This window comes from Hyperolius riggenbachi, chromosome 1 (assembly GCF_040937935.1).
Source record: "Hyperolius riggenbachi isolate aHypRig1 chromosome 1, aHypRig1.pri, whole genome shotgun sequence".
NCBI lineage: Eukaryota > Metazoa > Chordata > Amphibia > Anura > Hyperoliidae > Hyperolius > Hyperolius riggenbachi.
In genome coordinates, this window is record NC_090646.1 from 584133293 (window position 1) to 584154963 (window position 21671).

Sequence of the window (21671 nt, forward strand, 5' to 3'; positions counted from 1 at the left end):
AGTGCTTAAGGTGGCCACTAACGGTCCAATTTCTAGCGAAAAATCGTTCGCGCGATCAAATTTTGATCGGATGAAAAATCGTTCACTACACCATCAACTAACCAATCATTGCTTCCTATCTATTACGACCACCAAGAAAATCCAAATTTTCATTCGACATTTTTTTCACTCGTTCATAATCAATTGTGTCCACCAATAAAGATTATTTACAACCAATCCGATCAGAATTTCTGATCGCTCAAACGATTTTTCTCTAGAAATTGGACCGTTAGTGGCCAGCTTTAGTCAGTCACTGGATGGGAGCATGGAGATAAGTCAGTTTGTATTCACTCAAATACATAGCATGGGTTCACAGTAATGGAGGTGCATGATCAGGTAGGACACAAAAGGAGGAGGACCCTGCCCAAAGGCTTACAATCTAGAGGGAGTGGTAGGGACACGAAAGGTAGGAGACCAGGGGTCAGCTGCGGGTTTAGAGCACTTGTGAGAGGGGGGGTTAGGCCAGAGTGAAAAGGTGAGTTTTGAGGGCCTTCTTGAAGATGTTGAAGGAGGGGGCTGCCTTAATGGGTGGAGGTAGGGAGTTCCATAGTGTTGGAGCAGCTCTTGAGAAGTCCTGGAAGCGTGCATGGGACTGGGTGATGGGGGGGGGGGGGGGGACTGGGTGATTTAGGCGGTCAGGGGAAGTTCATTGGAGGAGCGGAGTGAGCAGCTAGGTGTGTACCTCTGAGAAAGATTGGAAATGAAGGTTGGACAGGTTTTGTGGACAGATTTGTAGGTCAGACACAGTATCTTGAATCTGATTCTGGACTGGATAGGAAGCCAGTGGAGGGATTCACGGAGGGGAGCTGCCGTGGTGGAGCGATAGGAGGAGTGAATAATTCTGGCTGCCGCATTCATGATGGACTGCAGCGGGCCTATTCAGGTCATAGGGAAACCAGACAGAAGGGCATTGCAGTAGTCAAGGCAGGAAATTATGAGGGCATGGATGAGGAGTTTGGTGGTGGCAGAGGTCAGGAAAGGGCGGGTCTTGCAGATGTTACGAAGGTGGAAGTTGCAGGACTTTGTGAGGTTTTGGATGTGAGGAGTGAAGGGGAGTGCGGAGTCCAGGGTGACTCCCAGACAGCGGGCTTGAGAGGTAGGGAAAATGGTAGTGCGCTTAACAGTGACATGCACATCTGGGAGGTTCAGGGATGGCCAGGGTAGGAAGATCATAAATTCTGTTTTGTGTAGATTTAGTTTCAGGAACCTAGCGGACATCCAGGAGGAGATGGCTGATGGGCAGCAGGAGGAGACCTTGTCCATGGTAGTGGTGGATATGTCAGGGGTGTGGAGGTAGATCTGGGTGTCATCTGCATACAGATGATAGTTAAACCCATGGAGGAGATAACCTTGCCAATGGAGGATGTGTATAGGTTGAACTCTATGGACGTATGTCTTTTTTCAACCAAAATAACTATGTAACAGTAGGGGGACAAGGACCGAGCCATGGGGGACTCCCACCGAGAGGTGGTTGGGGGTGCATGAGGACTCATTGAAGGGGGTGCATGAGGACTCATTGAAGAAGCGGTTGGAGAGGTAGGATGAAAGCCAGGTCAGGGCGAGGTCGTGAATGCCCATACATCCTTATATAGTGCCTATCCAGTCAGCAATGGCCAATCTCAAAAATTCATGCAAATTATTGGATCTGATGAGGAACTACATCAGAAGCGACTGTTGGATCATATCCCAATATCTCAATGGTTGCCGTAAATTCAAAAAGATTCCATCCACCAGTCACGGATACAATGACAGGGCACTTACTCTCACCTGCACAAATTAAAATGTCTGGGGGGTGACAGGTCATCAGCGCACAAAAAGACAGAGCATCCGCCAAATAAAGCAGCTGTACGAGGATCCGTTACATACGTTGCCATGGAGACTCAAATAAATAAAAGCGGAAACTCATCATATTCGTCCGCTACAAAACCAATATCAGTTGTCTCCAGGCAACTGAAATGCAAGCCGGAAATAGCGCATCTCGCCGTGCACCAGTGTCACGAGTAGTGTAAACCACCAGCCACACACCAAGTGACAGAGGTCGCACTACCCGCGAACACTAAGTCGTACGCGGTGAGATCAGATGATCGCACCGCATGCAGCAAAATGACCACGCACCCCCAAGATAAATTAAACCACCCCTTATTGTTAAAAAAAAATTAAGCAAAAAGTAGCACTAGTATATGAGGAAGACACTCTATAATGATGCAATAAAAGTCCACAGATGGTCCCTACCCTAAAGCACCAAAAAAACATAGAATTACCACCAGACAAAATTAAGATCGTATTCTCTGCTAAGTTCCTCAGAATTCGCAGTACCAAGTGCTCTTATCCAACGGGCCTCCCTTTTCAGTAACCCCATGTTTCTATTTCCTTTTAACCACTTCGCGTCCAGACTTTGTTTCCCCCTTATGGACCAGAGCCGTTTTGACATTTTAGCTGTGCCCCTATTTAATCAGCAATAACGTTATCCCTACTTAGGACACCTAAATGAAATATATATCGTTTTTCCAAGACTAACTGGGCTTTCATTGTATGGCATTTTTTCCCTCAAACAATTTTGTTTTCTATGCATTTTAATAGGCAATAGAGGAAAAAAATAGAAAAACGCAAAGGGGGTGATTCACTAAGGAAAATAGCTCGAATAATCTCCTGTTGCGCTATTTTAAATATGTGCTGCATGCTACGCGCGCTAGTAGCCGCGTAGCGCGTGTAACAATAGGAGCACATGCTATGCTGTGGTTAGTGCAGCATAGCAACCGCTAATAACTTAAAGGAGAACTGTAGTGAGAGGTATATGGAGGCTGCCATATTTATTTCCTTTTAAGCAATACCAGTTGCCTGGCTATTCAGCCAATCCTCTACCTCTAATACTTTCAGCCATAGACCCTGAACAAGCATGCAGGAGATCAGGTGTTTCTGACAAATTAGACAGATATGACAAGATTAGCTGCATGCTTGTTCCTGGTGTGATTCAGACACTTCTTCAGCCAAATAGACCAGCAGGGCTGCCAGGCAACTTGTATTGCTTAAAAGGAAATAAATATAGCAGCCTTCATATCCCTCTCACTACAGTTCTCCTTTAAGCCTCTTTCCTGCTAATAAGGAGTGCTCCTCTCCTCCCGCCCTGAGCCCTTTCGGGTCCAATCACTATAAAGGACGTGATCCCCGCACTCTGATTGGCCCAGTAGGCTGCCTGTCACTTGACAAGCAGCCTACTGGCGCTATTTTCTTAAATGAAACAACCCCATTATTTCTCCGATTTTTACCAATTCCAGTTTAAAAATAAAAAATATTGTAGATAAAAACCACAAATGTTGTTTGGCTATTTCTTCCGTTTATCACACAACTTAGATTATGTTCTTGTCACAATTTTATAATTAGTATGTTATATTCTGAAATAATGCTACAGTGTGTATTTTTCACTATTAACTGAGAATATAAAAGTATTTTTATTGGAAATAAAATCAATCTTATTGGCTCAGGGAACATACAGTGGGATTCGAAAGTTTGGGCAACCTTGGTAATCATCATGATTTTCCTGTATAAATCGTTGGTTGTTACCACAAAAAATGTCAGTTAAAAATATCATATAGGAGACACACACAGTGATATTTGAGAAGTGAAATGAAGTTTATTGGATTTACAGAAAGTGTGTAATAATTGTTTAAAGGGACTCTGAGGAATAATTAAAAACAAAATTAAAACTTACCTGGGGCTTTCTCCAGCCCACCGTAGGTCGGGAGGTCCCCCAGCGTCCTCCTGGCTCCTCTCCCGGTCCCTCCGCAGAAATCACGACCGGCAACAGCGGGGCCGAGTGTCAGACTCCTCGGAGTCCCTTTAAACAAAATTAGGCAGGTGCATAAATTTGGGCACCACAAAAAAGAAATTAAATCTATATATATTAGATCCTCCTTTTGCAGAAATTAGTCTCTAAGCGCTTCCTGTAGGCTCCAATGAGAGTCTGGATTCTGGTTGGCGGTATTTTGGACCATTCCTCTTTACAAAACATCTCTAGTTCATTCAAGTTTGATTGCTTCCGAGCATGGACAGCTCTCTTTACCTAACACCACAGATTTTCAGTTCTATTCAGGTCTGGGGACTGAGATGGCTATTCCAGAACTTTGTACTTGTTCCTCTGCATGAATGCCTTAAAGGGGAACTGAAGTAAGAGGTATACGGAGGCTGCCATATTTATTTCCTTTTAATCCATACCAGTTGCCTGGCAGCTCTGCTGGTCTATTTCTCTGCAGTAGTATCTGAATAACACCAGAAACAAGCATGCAGCTAGTCTTGTCAGATGTGACTTTAAAGTCTGAAACACCAGGCCCGCTGCATGCTTGTTCAGGGGCTATGGCTAATGGTATTAGAGGCAGAGGATCAGCAGGGCTGCCAGGCAACTGGTGTTGCTTAAAAGGAAATAAACATGGCAGCCTCCATATACCTCTCTCTTCAGTTCCCCTTTAATGGATTTTGAGCAGTGTTTAGGGTCGTTGTCTTGTTGAAAGATCCATCCCCGGGGAAGCTTCAGCTTTGTCACTGATTCCTGGACATTGGTCTCCAGAATCTACTGATAGGCCCAGTGCACACCGAGCGGTTTTTGGAGCGATCCGCCGGCCGCATCCGCCTGGAAAAATGCTTGGCTAATGTATTGCAATGGGATGGTGCACACGGGCGGTTTGAGGTTTTTGCCAAGCCGCAAACGCGCCTCCTGCTGCGCGTTTGCGGTTTGCTAAAAAACCTCAAACCGCCGGTGTGCACCACACATTGAAATACAATAGCCAAGCGTTTTCACTGGCTGATGCGGCTGGTGGATCGCATACAAAATCCGCTTGGTGTGCACCCGGCCAAATATCTGCTCTCTGCTCCCAAAACCGCTAGCGTTTTGACGATCTGCTAGCGGTTTTGGTGTGCACTGGGCCATACTGAGTGGAATCCATGCGTCCCTCAAATTTGACAAGATTCCCAGTCCCTGCACTGGCCCCACAGCCCCACAGCATGATGGAACCACCGCCATATTTTACTGTAGGTAGCAGGTGTTTTTCTTGGAATGCTGTGGTTTATTTTCTCCATGCATAATTCCCCTTGTTATGCCCAAATAACTCAATTTTAGTTTCATCAGTCCACTGCACCTTATTCCAAAATGAAGCTGGCTTGTTCAAATGTGCTTTAGCATACCTCAAGTGGCTCTGTTTGTGCTGTGGGTCGGAGAAAAGGCTTCCTCTGCATCACTCTTGCATACAGCATCTCCTTGTGTAAAGTGGTCTGAATGGTTGAACGATGCACAGTGACTCAATCTGCAGCCAGATGATGTTGTAGGTCTTTGGTGCTTGTCTGGGGGTTGACTCTGACTGTTCTCACAATTTGTCGCTTCTGTCTATTCGAGATTTTTCTTGGTCTGCCACTTCAAGCCCTAACGTGAACTGAGCCTTTGGTCTTCCATTTCCTCAATATGTTGCTAGCTGTGGAAACAGACAGCTGAAATCTGAGACCGCTTTCTGTATCCTTCCCCTAATCCATGATGGTGAACAATCTTTGTCTTCAGGTCATTTGAGTTGTTTTGAGACCCCCATGTTGCTACTCTTCAGAGAAAATTAAAAAGAGGAGGGAAACTTACAATTGACCAATTAAACACACTTTCTTACAATTGGATTCACCTGTGTATGTAGGTCAGGGGTCACTGAGTTTACCAAGCCATTTTGAGTTCCAATAATTAGTTCTAAAGGTTTTGGAATCAATAAAATGACAAATTTATGCACCTGCCTAATTTTATTCTAACAATTATTGCGCACTTTCTGTAAATCCAATAAACTTCATTTCACTTCTCAAATATCACTGTGTGTGTCTCTATTATATATTTAACTGACATTTTTAGTTGTAAGAACCGATTTATACAGGAAAATTATGACAATTAACAAGGTTGCCCAAACTTTCGCTCCCCACTGTATCTACATCCTCGTGGCTTAGATGAAGTCACAGAGGATATAGATATACTGTTGTGGTGGAAAAAGTGGTTAAACGATTTAGTTACCCCATCAGTTACGTGTACTCTCAACTGAGAGACACTATGTTTAATCTTTGTAAAGTGCTCAGAAACAACCTGTTTGAGATTGCCTCCCTGAACGCTGATTTATGAAAATAAATTATATCCCTTAATTCCTGCATGGTCTTCCCGATTTAAAGAGGAACTCCAGTGAAAATAACATAATGAACAAAAGTGCGTAATGTATATGTATAAATGATTTAGTCAGTGTTTGCCCATTTTAAAATCTTTCTTCTCCCTGATTTACATTCTGAAATTGATCATATGGTGACATTTTTACTGCTGGCAGGTGATGTCACTGGAAGTAGCTGCTGCTTGCTTTTTAGGCAGTTGGAAAAAGCTGTTATTTCCCACAATGCAACAAGGCTCCCACAGTTTGATGTCAGCATCATGGTCCTGACATTACACTGTGGGAGGGGTTTCACCACCATATCAGCCATACAGAGCCCCCTGATGATCCGTTTGAGAAAAGGAATAGATTTCTCATGGGAAAGGGGGTATCAGCTACAGACAGGAAGTTCAATCCTTGGTCACGTTTTTTTTTTAACAGCTGCCACAGGGACACTTCAGTAAATAAACAACATAACGAGAATCACAGGAGAACCTACCCCAAATTAAGAAGGCTCTCCCTATAGAATGGTGTGAAAACCCATCACCCTTAATAACACTAAGACACATATGGCAGCTGAGACACGGGAGCACTAGGCCTCACATCTGAACAAACCGATTTGTCCCTCAGTGATGGGGCTCTTTTGAAGGGGAACAGGGCGGCCGCCTGGGGGAAGGAGTCGCGCAAGATGTTCCATTGTTTTGTGACAATCTGCTGAACATCAGAACTGACAGTATTATAAGTCGATTCAAAGGCAATATGCCCACTATTGTCACATGGCTCTCTATTTCCGCCATTGGTCATATCTGAGCAATGTACTAGATGGAAACCCTCTTGCACTAAACATATCTCTCATTTCCCACAATCTGGTCTCCTTCAGAACAGGATCATCCACTATCCTGGTAACCCTATTGTACTGGCTCAATGGAATGGTTTCTGACGTTGCGCATGGAATGAATTATGATGCAGAATCAAATTACGGTCCGTCTGTTTTACAAATAGATCAGTGTAGAGTTTCCCATTTAGCTTATAAACTCGGGTATCCAAGAACGAGAATGCCATCAAATCAGCTGTGAGGGATTTGTATGATGGAGTTCATCTATATATGTCATTAGGATTGACTGTGGCCCCGCCCGCAAAACAAACTTATCTAAGTACCATAGAAAAGAATGGATGTGATATCAGTATCTTATTTTTCGTTGCTTTCCTGCAGGTGAATTTTAGCTCATAGGGAACTTGAAGTGAAAGGCATATGGAGACTGCCACATTTATTATATTGTCAACAATACCAGTTGTCTGTGCGTTCTACTGATCTATCTGGCATCAGTAGTGTCTATATCACCCATCTGAAACAAGCATGCAGCTAATCCAGTCAGACTTCAGTCAGAGAACCTGATCTGCTGCATGCTTGTTCAGGGTCTATGGCTAGAAGTAGTAGAGGCAGAGGATCAGAAGGACAGCCAGGCAGTTTGGGCCTGATTCACAAAGCGGTGCAAAGTGTTTGCACGCGAGTGAAAACCCCTTTATCACGCCTAAACTCAGTTTAGGCATGATAAGAAGAAACTCGCGCGAATTTTCCCCGGCACTTCGTGCGAAGCTCCCATTAAGCCCTATGGGTCTTTGCGCGGTAGCTTCGCGCGAGTTAGAGCACAAAGCGGTGCTAACTCAGAGGTGCAAAGGTTATCACGCCTAAAGTCTTTTAGGCGTGATAACTGAGTTATCACCGCTTTGTGAATCGAGCCCCTTGCATTGTTCAAAAAGAAATAAATGTCACCATCCATACCATCCATATCCCTCTTTTAAAGCAGTTAATAATTATTGCTTTAAAGCTTGTAGTTCAACTTTATGGCATGAACAATATAAAAACATCAAATCACAGAGCATATGTAGGCAAGATGGTTAATCAGTGCCCAACCTGTAACAAATCATCCTCTGGTGTCATCATATTACTTCCTGGTAGGTTACTTTTCACTTTTTCACCATCTAATAACACTTTTGATTGTTCAGCATGTTATATATATTTCTCCTGTTTATTTTGTACTGTTGTCAAAAATGTATTTCATATTAATGATGGAAGCATTCTGTAGAGGCTGGTTATTGATTAGTCACTCTAAAGGTGGCCATTAGCGATATGATTCTTTGGATAAGCAATAAGAAGCGATCATTCAGGCCTACTAACGGAAGCATAGCTGTTTATGATCAAACTGCAAAATCGATCGTCCAAAGAATCGTACAGTTAATGGCCGCCTTCAGAAATATCGATTTTTGTGATGTTTATGCATTGAAAGCGTAACTGTAAATTGTAGAACAAATAAGTTTCAGTCACCTGGGGCTTCTGCCAGCCCCCTGCAGCCGACCTGTTCCCACACAGCCACTCACCGGTGCTCTGGTCCCACGCCACGGCTCACTTTCACTTTGCACAGTTACCGTAGCCGGACGTGTACTGTGCAGGTACTGTAGAGATTTTCTCGTACTGTGCCTGCGCAGAATGCTCTTGGCTACAGGAACGTATATTAGGATACACGTGGCCAGGGCGCAATGGAGGTCGACTTACAAGAAAAAAAGTGAGCTGCGGCGGGGGAGCGGAGGATCGATCCTGGACTGCGAGGGCACAGGTCTGCTACAGGGGGCTGGCAGTAGCCCCAGGTAAGTGAAACTCTTGTTTTTTTTTTGTTTTTTTTTCTACAGTTTACAGTTCCGCATTAAATTGCCCATGTTTATGGCTTTCAGGGGGCCTTGTGTAGCCCAATTTTGACAACGCCATCTATTCATAGAATTTAAAATCTGTTGGCCCTCACACTACATGGAGGTGGTAAAATTGGCCAGTGATTGGCTAATGAAAATGTGCATACGGTATTAGAGTATGTGAAGAATAGACATCCTCAGCAGGTCTTGTCTGTCTGGAATACCAGCGGAACTTGTACTCTGCTTTTATCACAGTGGTACCTTACTGGCCTAGCACCCATTAATCATCATCTGGACCTTCCCTGAGGCAATTTCCGATAGATTTCAGTATGAAATCACTGTGCGGTGTGTGGGGAGGCAACAAATCCATCTCAGCTCAAATTCGATCAAAGAGGAATCTATCTAATGCTGGATACACACCATGCGTTTCCGTGTTCGTTGCGTCCGTCGATACGCATCAATTCGATTATTTCCGACATGTCCGATTCACCTTTCGATGGATTGTTAGGTCGATTTGCCATACTTTACATGGCAATCGACCTAAAAATCATCGAAATGCATTCGGAAATGCTCGTAAATAATCGTATCGACGGACGCATTTGACGCGGAGACACATGGTGTGTATTCAGCATTAGGCCTGGAACCCACTAGCAGTACGTTACTAAGCCATTTGTAAGTTATTGTGATTTGAAAAGCTCTTGCTAATGTAATGCTATGGGGGTGATCCCACTTGAGCGATGTCATTTTATAATAACCCTCCCTAGCATTGCATTAGTAAGAGCTTTTCAAATCAGTGGCACTTAGAAAAGGCCGCTAGTGGGTTTTAGTCCTAATGGTCGATCTGGCCATACATGGAGTGATGTATGGTCACCTTAGGGATTAGGATTTGTGTGTATGGCTGTTAGCTCTGATGACAGCAGGGCATTGGTTGGCATTGTGACAGAGGCTTTTCCGTTTGCTTAACAATTCTCAATGACCTTTTTTAAATGTACTTCTCCTGATAGCATCAAGAGGAACTTGGAAACAATGCGCGTATTCTTGTTGAGTCTAGAGCTCATAATTTTCGGCTAATTATCAGTATATAACAGCCGTGTAGTGACTGAGCTGATAAATGCTATGGAAGTGCTGCTGGGGCTGGAAAGAGACAGGAGGTATGGAGGGGAGGAGGGACCATGCTGGAGGTTTTCAGACTTGCACAGCACATTCTTCAGGCTGTTCATGCATTGTAGTCTTTACATAGCAGCTGTGGGATATTCCAGTCAGTTTTGCACATTTCCTATCAGATGCTTTTAACTTGGGATTTAGCATTTCCTGAACAGCAGTTGCATTCTAACTGACAAAATAGTGTGCAAGTGAGTAGGGGGGTGGCTGGTATCTTACTATTTTGGCAGTGAAACTGCTGTTCAGGAAATGCTGTTGAAAACAAAGAAAACCCAGAGAAACCCCCATGAGGAGATGGATTGGTGCAAAACCTGTCGATTCTGTCGATAGTGGTCCTTTTAAAGGGACTCCGAGCACCTCTCATGGGCATGCCTTTAAGACTCCGACCAGTACTGTGAACTCCTCTGAGGGACAGTTAGTAACAAGACAATATACTTTGTACAGCTCTGCGGAAGATGTTGGCGCTATATAAATACTAAATAATAAAAAAAAGATTCATACCTTTCTGTAGCTTGTGCTCTCCTCTTTCATTTGATGCTTGAATCACCATTCTACACCAAACAGTTTTTTTTTCGGGTCCAATTTTTAAAATTGCGGCTGCCATCTTGGCTATGTTATAACTTCTGGGTCACACCTTTCCTCTGTTAGAGAAGTGCATCACTGAACAAAGCAGGAAGAGGAAGTGACACGCATGGCCATTGCAAGAGGCTCCTCCAGAGGGGTCATAGCACGACTTTGTTGGAAGTTGTCTGGCCTAACCTCCCTGGCGGTAAGCCTGTGCTGAGCAGGAGGATTTCTCAGACCCTGCTGGGCCGATTCGTATAATTTTTTTTTTTTTGCAAAACGCAGCTAGCACTTTGCTAGCTGCGGGTGCATTCCGATCGCCGCCACCCACCGATTCGCCGCCCCCAGACCCCGTTCGCTGCCTGGCCAATCAGTGCCAGGCAGCGCTAAGGGGTGGATCGGGACCCCCAATGACGTCGGTGACGTCATCCCGCCCCGTCGTCATGGCGACGGGGGAAGCCCTTCAGGAAATCCCGGATTTCCTGATCAAAGAACGCCGGAGGTGATTTAAAAACCATTTTTTTTTTTACAAAAACACTGCTGCGCTGCCCCCTGGCGGTTTCTAATAGACCTCCAGGAGGGTTAAAGGCATGCCCATGAGAGGTGCTCGGAGTTCCTTTAAACAACACCATAGAACCATAGAAGCTACACTAAGGAGGGGGGGGGGCACTAAACATTACCAGGGAAGCTATATTGGGGAGGGGAGCCATTAACACCACCATGGAAGCTATATGGGGAGGGTGGGAGCCACTAAACACCACCAGGAAAGCTTTGGTATATTGGGAAAGGGGGGGGGGGCTATTGGATACATGGAAAAATCTAATTTGATGTTAACTGGAAATATCAATATTCAAAAGAAAAATATGCTGACTGTATTATTTCTCTATGCAGTGAAGAGCCACGTGCCGACCTATCTTGGACAAACTCTAATATGCAAATAATCATAGACCTTTGCCACGTCGGTCAGATATTTCTGTGTTACATGGTGTGCTTTTGGTAACCCAGAGGCTAAAGAAATGTAGGTTGTGTGCTAGATGAAGACCGGCTAAATGGAAAATTAAGATTTGTCCTGATTTATGGATCTTCATTCTCTTTCTATTAGATAAACAGCGGGCCGTATTAAAAAAAAAATCCACTGTTGAGGAATGATGATGAGATCCTCAGAAAATCCGTTTAACATCTCATATCTGTATATTGTTCATGGTACTTAACGGACAAATTTAGCAAAAGGTACATGGAGGATACCAGTTGCCTGGCAGTCCTGCTGGTCCTCTGCCTCTTATTCTTTTAGGGCTCGTTCCCACTATCGCGAATCTGCATGCGTCCAACGCAGGCAGATCCGCACATGTAATACAAGTGGATGGGCCTGTTTCCACTGTAGCGTTGTTGAGGTGCGTTTTTTTCAGCGTGAAAAAACGCACAAAAGAGCCAACGATTTCGCCTGCGTCGGGAATCCGTGCGAATCGCCGCTAATGTATTTAATAGTAAAAACGCATGCGTTTGTTACATGCGTTTTTACCCGCGATTTCGCGTGCGATTTCGCACCTTTTTCAATTTTATTTAGCCCTGGCAGTGTCATGGTTAATTTCGCATGGCACCCTGCCATGCGAAATCGCGGGTAAAAACGCATGTGGAAACACATCCGCATGCGTTTTTACAAGCGTCGGAATGCGGCCGAAATCGCGTCGCAACAGTGGAAACAAGCCCTAAGCCATAGACCCTGAACAAGCATGCAGCATATCAGAGGTTTTTGACCTTATTGTCAGATCTGACAAGATTAGCTGAATGCTTGTTTCTGGTGTGATTGAGACACTACTGCAGCCAAATAGATCAGCACACATGCTGGGCAGCTGGTATTGTTTTAAAAGGAAATAAATATAGCAGCCTCCATATCCATCTCACTTCAGTTATCCTTTAAGTATTAACTCAAGTGGTCAAGTAAAATATTGCTTGACATTTTGGAAGTTGCTTCTTCTACCTTCTGAATCTTTCCGGTGTAATGTCCTTGCTTAATGTAGCCTAATTTCTGTACCTGTAACTGCGCATTCTTCTGAGTTATATCTGCCATTGCTGGTTCAAACTAGCATGAAATATTCATTTGTATTATATTTCATATTTTTGTATCCTGTATAATAAAACCCTAGGGCCCATTTCCACTATCGCGAATTCGCATGCGTTTTTCGCATGCAAATTCGCATAGCAATAACAGTGAATGGGACTGTTTCCACTTGTCAGGATTCCTTTGCGTTTTTCTGTGCAGAAAAAATTCGCATGGCAGAGCCATCAGAATTCGCATACCGCATACCGCTATGCGATTCGCATACAATGTATTTAATAGGAAATTCGCATGAGGTTTGGATATGCGAATTTTCATGCGAATTCGCTTGGAAACAATGGAAAAGCACACCAGCACTGCCATGGTTAAATTCGCATACATCGTCATCCATCCGAATTCGCATGGAAATTTGCATGAAAATTCGCATAGACCCGCATGCGTAATTCGCATCCGCATGCGTATTTTTACCGCGGCGATTCGCACCGCACAAGTGGAAATGCAGCCTAACTGTCACTGCGTCCAGCAGCTGTCCCTGTGTCCCAGGTTTTTTGTTACTGCGCATGTGCGCAGTAACGGACGGGACCAGGGAGCGAGGTGGGCTGGTGTGGGCGAGCGAGGTGGGCAGGCAAGCGAAGGTGGGCGGGTGCGGGCGAGCGAGGTGGGCGCGTGCACTGGCGGCGGCCGGAAAAAGACCTAGAGGCCGTTTTTTAAACGGACTTGGGTCTACTAGTCCAAAATATTTTATTAGCCTGGAAAATAACTTTTCAAATTTCAATGTTGCATATAAATATTTTTCCTTTTAAAGTAATTTAGTGTAAAATATCAATAACCAGACGTAATGGTGTGAAAAAGCTGAATGTAGTAAGAAAAAATTGTATGGTGTAGATGGGGCTTTATAACCCAGCTTACCGCACTGCATTGATAAGCCTATGGGATGTTCACTGTGCAACGTTAGCGTCACATTGTAACATGTAGTGTTATGGTAACAAGGGCTGTGGAGTCTGAGCAGTTTTGGGTACCTGGAGTCGGTGGTTTCAATAAACTGAGGAGTTGGAGTCGGATGATTTTTGAACCAAATCCACAGCCTTTGTAAAATTGGACTAAGGAGTCGTAGTCGAGGAGTCGGAGAAATTTTGGGTACCTGGAGTCGGTGGTTTCATAAACTGAGGAGTCGGAATCGGATGATTTTTGTACCGACTCCACAGCCCTGATGGCAACTCACTGCTGCAGTGTAATACCTATAAATGCACACGTTACCAGGTACAGGAAAGCATACTTTTCATTTCCTGTGTGCTTTATTGTACCTACTGTATGCGACAGTAACGCAGTATTATTGTGCGTTACCATCTTTTTTTTGCATTGTAATGCTGCGTTTTACTTTAACACATCACAACGCAATGTCCCACTGTGGACCAAGCCTCATTGTATTGAAAAAAAGTGAGTTTATTAGACTATGTATTAATATGGTCATGAACCTGTACACCGCATATCGCTGTATTAAGCTCAGATTTACACATGCTTTGATGTCCTGGAACTCAATAAAATGTTTTGAAAAAAAAAAAAAGGTAAGGGGAGATGTGTCCATATTCTTAAACTGCACCTTAGTAACATATAGTAGGATATAGCAAATTATTCAGGATACTCACTTTCACACAAAAAATGCTTTGAAAAAAAAGGTTTGGGAAGATGTAGCAATTGTCTTAAAAAGGCACCTTAGTAACATGTAGTAGGATGTAGCTAATTAACGTAGGGTTACTGGGTATCCTGAATAATTTTTTGGGGTTTCAGCATCAGAAACACTTCTTGTATCTATATATAGCTGTATATTGCTGTGTAACCCCTCCCACTTAGTGATGTTTAGCCTAGGCTGTTCAGTTATGCCAAATTCTCCTCCCAAGAGACCAGGGCCCATATGCAATTCACTTTTTCGCTTTAGTTTTCTACAAGTTGATATTTTTATACTTTGTCAATAAATTGCTTTTTTTAGCCACCAGGAAGAAAGACCGTACTTTTCCACCTACCTTTGGTATTTTTTAAATTGCAAAGTGCTGAAAAGTTATTTTAAACAGAAGATTAAAAATTATCTCCTAGGAGAAAACTAAGGAGAAAAAGTGAATTGCACATGGGCCCAGGTGTTGTTTCTACTGACTTCCGAACACACCGTTAACAAACATTCAGCAGTGATGTACCTACCAGTGGTATAGATATCGCTACCTGTGATAAACTTAAAACAGTAAATTGGGGAGAGTAAAGATTTAACAATTATCAAACGCTGAATAAGAAGGCTGAGGTTGTGTCCTGTGTTCAACACATCGTACTATAGAAAGAGGGGGTCATGGGAGGGGGGGGGGGGGGGACAGGACTGGAGCATGAAAGGAAGTAAGAAGGATAAACTTGTTGTCCATCATAGGACTGTCTAAAAAGTAGAAACTCTACATCAGGGTGGAGTGTGTCTGGGAGTCTGTGAACTCCAGCCAGGGTGACCACGATGTGATGTATTTCTGCAGATTGGCGTACTGGGTTGCAGTTAGGTTCTCCATATTACATGTCCAGTTGATTCTCTCAAACCAATCTATGACATTATGTGTAAAAGAAGTACTTGGAAATAGATATTTTCTTTGCATCAGGAGTGTTCGGTCTGAAGGAGAATTTTTCTTCAGTGGAGGGAGCAAATTGTCCAAATTGATTGAACTTGTAATCTGGGCTGTGCAGTTGGAGTCGGAAATTTTGGGTACCTGGAGTCTGAGTCGGTGGTTTCATAAACTGAAGAGTCGGATGATTTTTTTTTACCAGTCCTGGTAAGTATTAAACTAAGGCGTCAGAGTTGAGGAGTCGGAGCAATTTTGGGTACCTGGATTCTGTGGTTTCATAAACTGAGGATGATTTTTGTACCAACTTCACAGTCCTGCTTGTTGTCACCCTTACTAATGGGAAATCCTTCCAACTTCTTTTGAAATTAGCAGAAGTGGTTAGCCTGAAATACGTGAAAATGAGTCAAAGCACAAGAACCACAGGGGAACCAATTTTCAAACCCTGCATTAGGTACAAATTATTAGTAATGTTATGCATCTATACTGAGTTAATTGGCCTCAAAGGTAAAATAAATAGTCATTTCTGAACTTGGCATGAATGAGGGTTATGTTTAGCTGGCAGGCAGTAAAAGACTTTTATCACAGTATATGTGCAGAAGGCCTCTCTGCTTTGCTAATGGAGCTCTTATCCAACAGCGTTTATCGGCTTCTTGTTAGTGAGGAAATGGAAGTCAAATAAAAGCCTGGGACCTGGAGCAGTACAGTGCAAACAGCTATTGAGAAATTAATCTGCTTCAGTATATTTTCTACGGAAAAGTCCTCATGTGCTCATCTGTGTACAGGAGTACTATGCAAACTTCATCATGCTGTAACATTGTAAAGCTAAAATAATAAATGAAAATTTGGATTGGTACAACTTGCAACCAAATAGACAGTGTTTGTCCATTGAAATCTTACCTCAGCCCCGAGTTACATGATTTACTTTATCAGTGATGCCGTCATCTTAATTGCTGGCAAGGTGAACCGCTTTGGAATGTCTTTTTTTTCTTTTCCCCTCTGTGAACTGATCAGGAACTTCACCTGATCTCTCATAGGCCTGGCTCCCACTACAGATCGCTAATCACCACCTGAATTTCTTGGCGTCTTGGCTACCATTTTGTACAGTAACAGACGGTTGGTGACGCAAATGCAGTGGGTGGAAACGGCAGATAATGTGAAGGTCACAACTCGGCTGTATGTTTCCGCATCCGCTGCATTTGCGGCGCAGTGTGAACAGGTCCTTACACTTTAACTAAATGAGTGAAATATAGTCTTTTGCTGTATTGGGAACAAGGGACCCTTTGCTCTACTTGGATAAGCTGCATTCACACCACTACTGGAGGCCTAAGTTCATGTGTGCTGGAGGAAGTTATGTGATATTGCAGATGTCTATTTCAGGCTGTTTAACCTTCACCACAGCAAGGCATGGATTATTCTGACTCCACAAGTGAAGGCTTTTTAGGAGTAGCCACACAGGGTACCATAATATGTCCTAGAGAATCAGAATCAGGACTTTTAACAGTGGGTCGAATGGAACTTACATTCCACTACTGAAGACTCAGTGTGAGGTACAGTATCGTCTATTTAGAACAGAAAGTTTAGATTATGTATAACCATATCTATCATCTGCACATAAATTGACATTTCTCATAGCTTATCACTTCTAATGTGTGTTTATAGTTTATCTGCCAGCTTGAGTGAAAGGATTCCTTACAATGACTGTGTGTGTGTGGAAAGGCACTGTATATTGATTTCATGTTAAATGCAGTCAGCTATGATAACCTTTTGTAACATTTACAAATTTGTTCTCAGTATTCTTCCTTCGCATGGACAGACTTGTGGCCAGATTCTCTCATGTAGGATCCCAGATTCTTCCTTTGCCACCCTCTGAGTTTAAAGGAAACCTCCGAGGTACCAATAAAAATGAGATCTACTTACCTGGGTGTTTTTCTAGCCCCTGGCAGCCGGTATGTCCCTCGCCGCAGCTCCGGAGTCCCAGGATCCCCTCTGTTTCAGATGTTGACCTCGCCAGGTCGGCATCTACTGCACCAGCACGAGCGCCGCTGTCAATCACTCTCACGTGGTCTGGACTGTTCTGCGCAGTAGTTCTGCGGGGTCCTGAGCTGCGGCGAGGGACATATCGGCTGCCAGGGCTGTAAGGGTAAGTACTAAGTAGCTCTCTCTTTTTGCTTTTTTTTTTTTTTTTTTGTACCTCGGATGTTTCTTTTAAAATAAATTAACATGGACTTACTTTTTGTAAGCATGTTACTGGTACAAACTACTGTATATACAATTTGAACATCAGAAGGAAATGCAGAGCTTGTTTTGCTAAAGCGAAAACTGCAGATTTTACCGAACATTTTGTGAAATGTTGATTCACTAAGGCTGTTACTGCGTGGAAAACCGAAGTTACCGACTAGTGGGGTAAATACCGGATAAATGGCAATTCACAAAGATTAGTGCATATAGTAAGAAAAGTGAGATGTTGAGTATTTTATCTCCATCTTGGAGCTGTCGGTAACTAACAAACAGCCATTCGGTAAGGTTGTAAAAGGGAGGAAACGGAGCAGAGTAGAAGTGAAAACTTATCAGGAAAATAATAAAGTTACCATAATAACACATTTTCCTAAATTTGCAATATTAACCTCTTGAGGACCACAGGTTTCTACTCCCTAGTGACCAGGAGATTTTTTTTTTTTTTTTTTTTTTTTAATACTATTCAGCACTTGACAACTTTAACAGTTTATTGCTCGGCCATACAACTTACCACCCCAAATTTTACCTCCTTTTCTTCCCCCTAATACAGCATTTTTTGATGGTCTGTGATTGCTGCTGCGATTAGCAGTGTGTGTTTTTTAGACCGCGATCCATACACTACACTACACACGGACAGGCATCATCCCATGAGAGGGTAAGAGTGTGAGCCGATAGGAGGGACAGTTAAGTGACAAGGCTGTCCCTGTACAGTGCTGCGCTAGATCGCAGTGCTGTACGCATATTTATTGGCTTTTGTATTTTTTTACACTACAACCTGCCAGCTCAGATTGCGGCTGGCAGGTCGATCACGGATCCCCACTCTGTTTACCCGCAGGGAACGCACAAACACATTTCCCCCCTCCCCCCCACTTTAGCGTCAGGCGGTCCCCAGAGAGCTGCTCTTCCCCCGCCCATCGGCATTAGGCGGTCAGTAGAGGGTTAAAATGGTATACAGTGATTATAAATAGTTAATAAGATACTAATAGTTTCGAGCTGATACAAGTTTTATGTATATTTTATGCAGCTTGAGCTTTCACTTTACTTGTCGGTATAATTAAAAACAATGCTGTCTCTATCTCATCTTTCATCCATTTTCCATGCACTGCAATAATCCTTCAAATACTAGATGAAATGCTGCATGATTACTTTAAAATACAGCATGAGGTAAAAAGCTTAGTGAATTGTCATGTCGGTTTTAGATAAATTACTGAACTAATACCGTATGTGTGAAAACCTTAGTAAATTAAAGAAAATTTAAAATATCACATGAGGTGAACTAAACATGACATTTATACCGGACATGTCATAAAGAGGCTTGAACCAAGGCTTAAACTTCATCCCAATCTATAGAGGATACCCCCTTTCCCATGAGAAATCTTTACCTTTTCTCAAATAGATCATCAAGGGGGTCTGTATGCTGATATTGTGGTAAAACCTTTCCCATAGTGTGATGTCAGGTCCTAGGACAAGACTGTTTACGGTCTGTGAACCTTGTTGCATTGTGGGAAATTACAGCTGATTCCAACTGCCAAGCAACCAGTATTTCCATCTGTACATATGTATATCCATAAAAAACAGCCTTTTAGCCTATCTCAATGTTAGTGGGTGTGATTATAAATAATGATAGTTAGTGCTGTCTAGTTAGTTATTTTCTTGTCTGTCGGTAGTAAAGGTGATGACCTGCAGGCTCATTGTGGATCAAACAACATGATCAAATTACATGTCGAATATAAATAATTTCTTGATCTATCTTCCATTTTTTTAACTTCTCACTTTGCAATGTGTTGATTTATTTTTCCCTTTTTTGCTAGTGACAAGTATTCTCATCCAGATAGGCGCCGCTAAAGGCAAACTGGACGAGTATTTTCATCCAGTGTTAAGGCGGTGGTGCAAGGCTTCCCGGAACCAGTCGCAGTGCCTGTAATGAATGGACATGAACCCCGATCAGCGGCCATGTCCATTCATAAGCAAGAATGTGAGTGAAAGTGTAAAACAAAACAAAAATGAAACACATCTTGGGAGTATTTCTAGCGCCCCCTGCCCCCCATTACCAAGCAAACAGATTTAACCACTTGACACCTGAGGCATTTTTTCTCTTGTGGACCAGAGCAATTTTCACCTGTCAGCGCTCCTCCCTTTCTTTTTCCAATAACTTAATCACTACTAATTACAGCGTAATGATCTATATCTTGTTTTTCTTGCCACCAATTAGGCTTTCTTTGGGAGTTACAGTATGCCAAGAATAATTTTATCCTAAATGCATTTTAACATGAATAATAATAAGAAAAAAAAATTATAAAATGCATTCTTTTTCAGTTTTTGACCATTATAGTGTTAAAATAAAACATTCTACTGTGGATAAAAGCCACACATTTTATGTGCCCTTTTGTCCCGGTTATTGCAACGTTCAAAAAATTTCCCTAGTACAATGTATGGCGCCAATATTTCATTTGGAAATAGAGGTGCACTTTTTCAGTTTTGCGTCTATCACTAATTACATGCCCATAAATTAAAAATTAATAGTAATATACTGCCTTGACATCAATTTTTAAAAAGTTCAGTCCCTAAGGTAACTACTTATTTTTTTTTTTTATGTAATTCCCCCCTTCCCCCTTATATAAATAAAAAAAAAAGTTTGGGTATTATGGGAGGGTGTGGGAGGGAAATAGTTAATTATATCAGTCAGTGTGGGGATTTTTATTAAATAAAAAGCAATTTTGGTGCAATATACTTTTTGGCCACAAGATGTCCTCAGTCGTCATTTCCGATTCACGTACGTAAGCACGTGAATCGGAAGTAATCCGTGGCTGTGTAACACAGGAAGATACAATGAATGCCGGCGTCTCGTAGACGCTGGTATTAATTGAATCGGGGACTTAGATTTATGAATGGGACCTGTGGTCCCATTCATTAACTTCCCCTCTATGCGGCGGTAACGGCGGTGCGCGCGCACGCGCGAACGGGAGCGAGCGGCGGCTGCATGCCGATGCAGACTTGTTTTCACGGCCCTGCTGCATCCTGTCTTTTTTCCAGGGCCGTGATTATACTGCACGGCATGCAGCAAGTAGCTAAAAAAAAAAAAAAAAAAAAAAGTAAAAAAAAAAAAAATTAAATAGTTGCCTTAACGCAGTTTTTTTTTTTTTTTTTTTTTTAATGTATGTCATGGGGGTATATTACTGTTATAGTACATAAGGTCTTACATGGGATGGGACACAAAAAACAAACAAACGGTAAATATACCTTTATTTTCACATAATATATTAACACCATACATTGTGCTAGGAACATAATTTAAATGTTGCGATAGTCGGGACTAATGGGCAAATAAAATGGGTAGGTTTTGTTTATTGTAGCATTGCCTACTTTAAAGCTATAGGGGATGGAATTGGAGAAATAGCGTGTTTTTTTCTTTTCATTTTTGTATTTGCCTATAAAATGCATAGAAAATAAAGTAATTACTGAAAACAAGTATTGCCCATGAAAAGCTCAAATTGTGCCCCCCCCCCCCCAAAAGAGATCATTTACGTGTGATGAGTAGTGATAAAGTTATTGGCGAATGAATGGGAGAAGCGCTGACGGGAAAATTGCTTTCGTCCTGAAGGTGAAAACACCTGTGGGCTGAAGTGGTTAATGAATTGAAGCCATAATGTAAAATGACATAGATCTGTATTAGCAAAATAATTTTTTGGCTTCTTTCTGATGTGCAGATGTGTGTACAGTGACTTGTGACTGTAAGTTGGGAGCTCAGAGAGAAGTGAGAAGGTAGAAATTCTTGTACCTGGCAATGCTGACCTTGTTTTGTAAACCATGTCCCTTATTAGTACTGCCAACAGTTTGTAAGAATAACAGAGTTAATAGAGCCACAAATGACTTGGCATGAGATCATAGGGAATATCATTATTCACTGGGATGGAGGAGCCGTGGCTGAAGTCGGCATATAGGGAAGATGTACTGAGGTTTGGTAACAGATATTCAGTAGTTTACACACTGACAGTTTGGCGTTTTTCACACTGACATTTTGCAGCTCTGTGTGGTGAAATCCATCAGAATAACGTGAGAAATGCTGGACGTTCCAGGTGCTCATTTTATAGTTGCAGCGAAACATTCTTTTCATGTAGTGCTTCATACTATGTGTCGCGTTGCATGCGTAAGGCAATGCAATTTTGTCTGTGTGATCTGTTGTGATCCTGT

The 21671-nt window shown here is 42.6% G+C and overlaps 1 protein-coding gene across 2 annotated transcripts in view; it reads left to right on the forward strand.

Annotated features, from left to right (window-relative positions):
• The window catches only part of ARHGEF28 (Rho guanine nucleotide exchange factor 28), a 346228-nt gene that overhangs the window by 38098 nt on the left and 286459 nt on the right, over positions 1 to 21671 (forward strand). Inside the window, exon 1 of one of the 2 annotated variants that reach the window (XM_068248426.1) lies at positions 16697 to 16792. The exons of the other annotated variant lie outside the window; for it this stretch is intronic. The gene's annotated coding sequence lies outside the window, so the exon portion shown is untranslated. Of the gene's footprint in view, positions 1 to 16696; positions 16793 to 21671 lie in introns of those variants that run through there. 2 annotated transcript variants of the gene reach the window in all.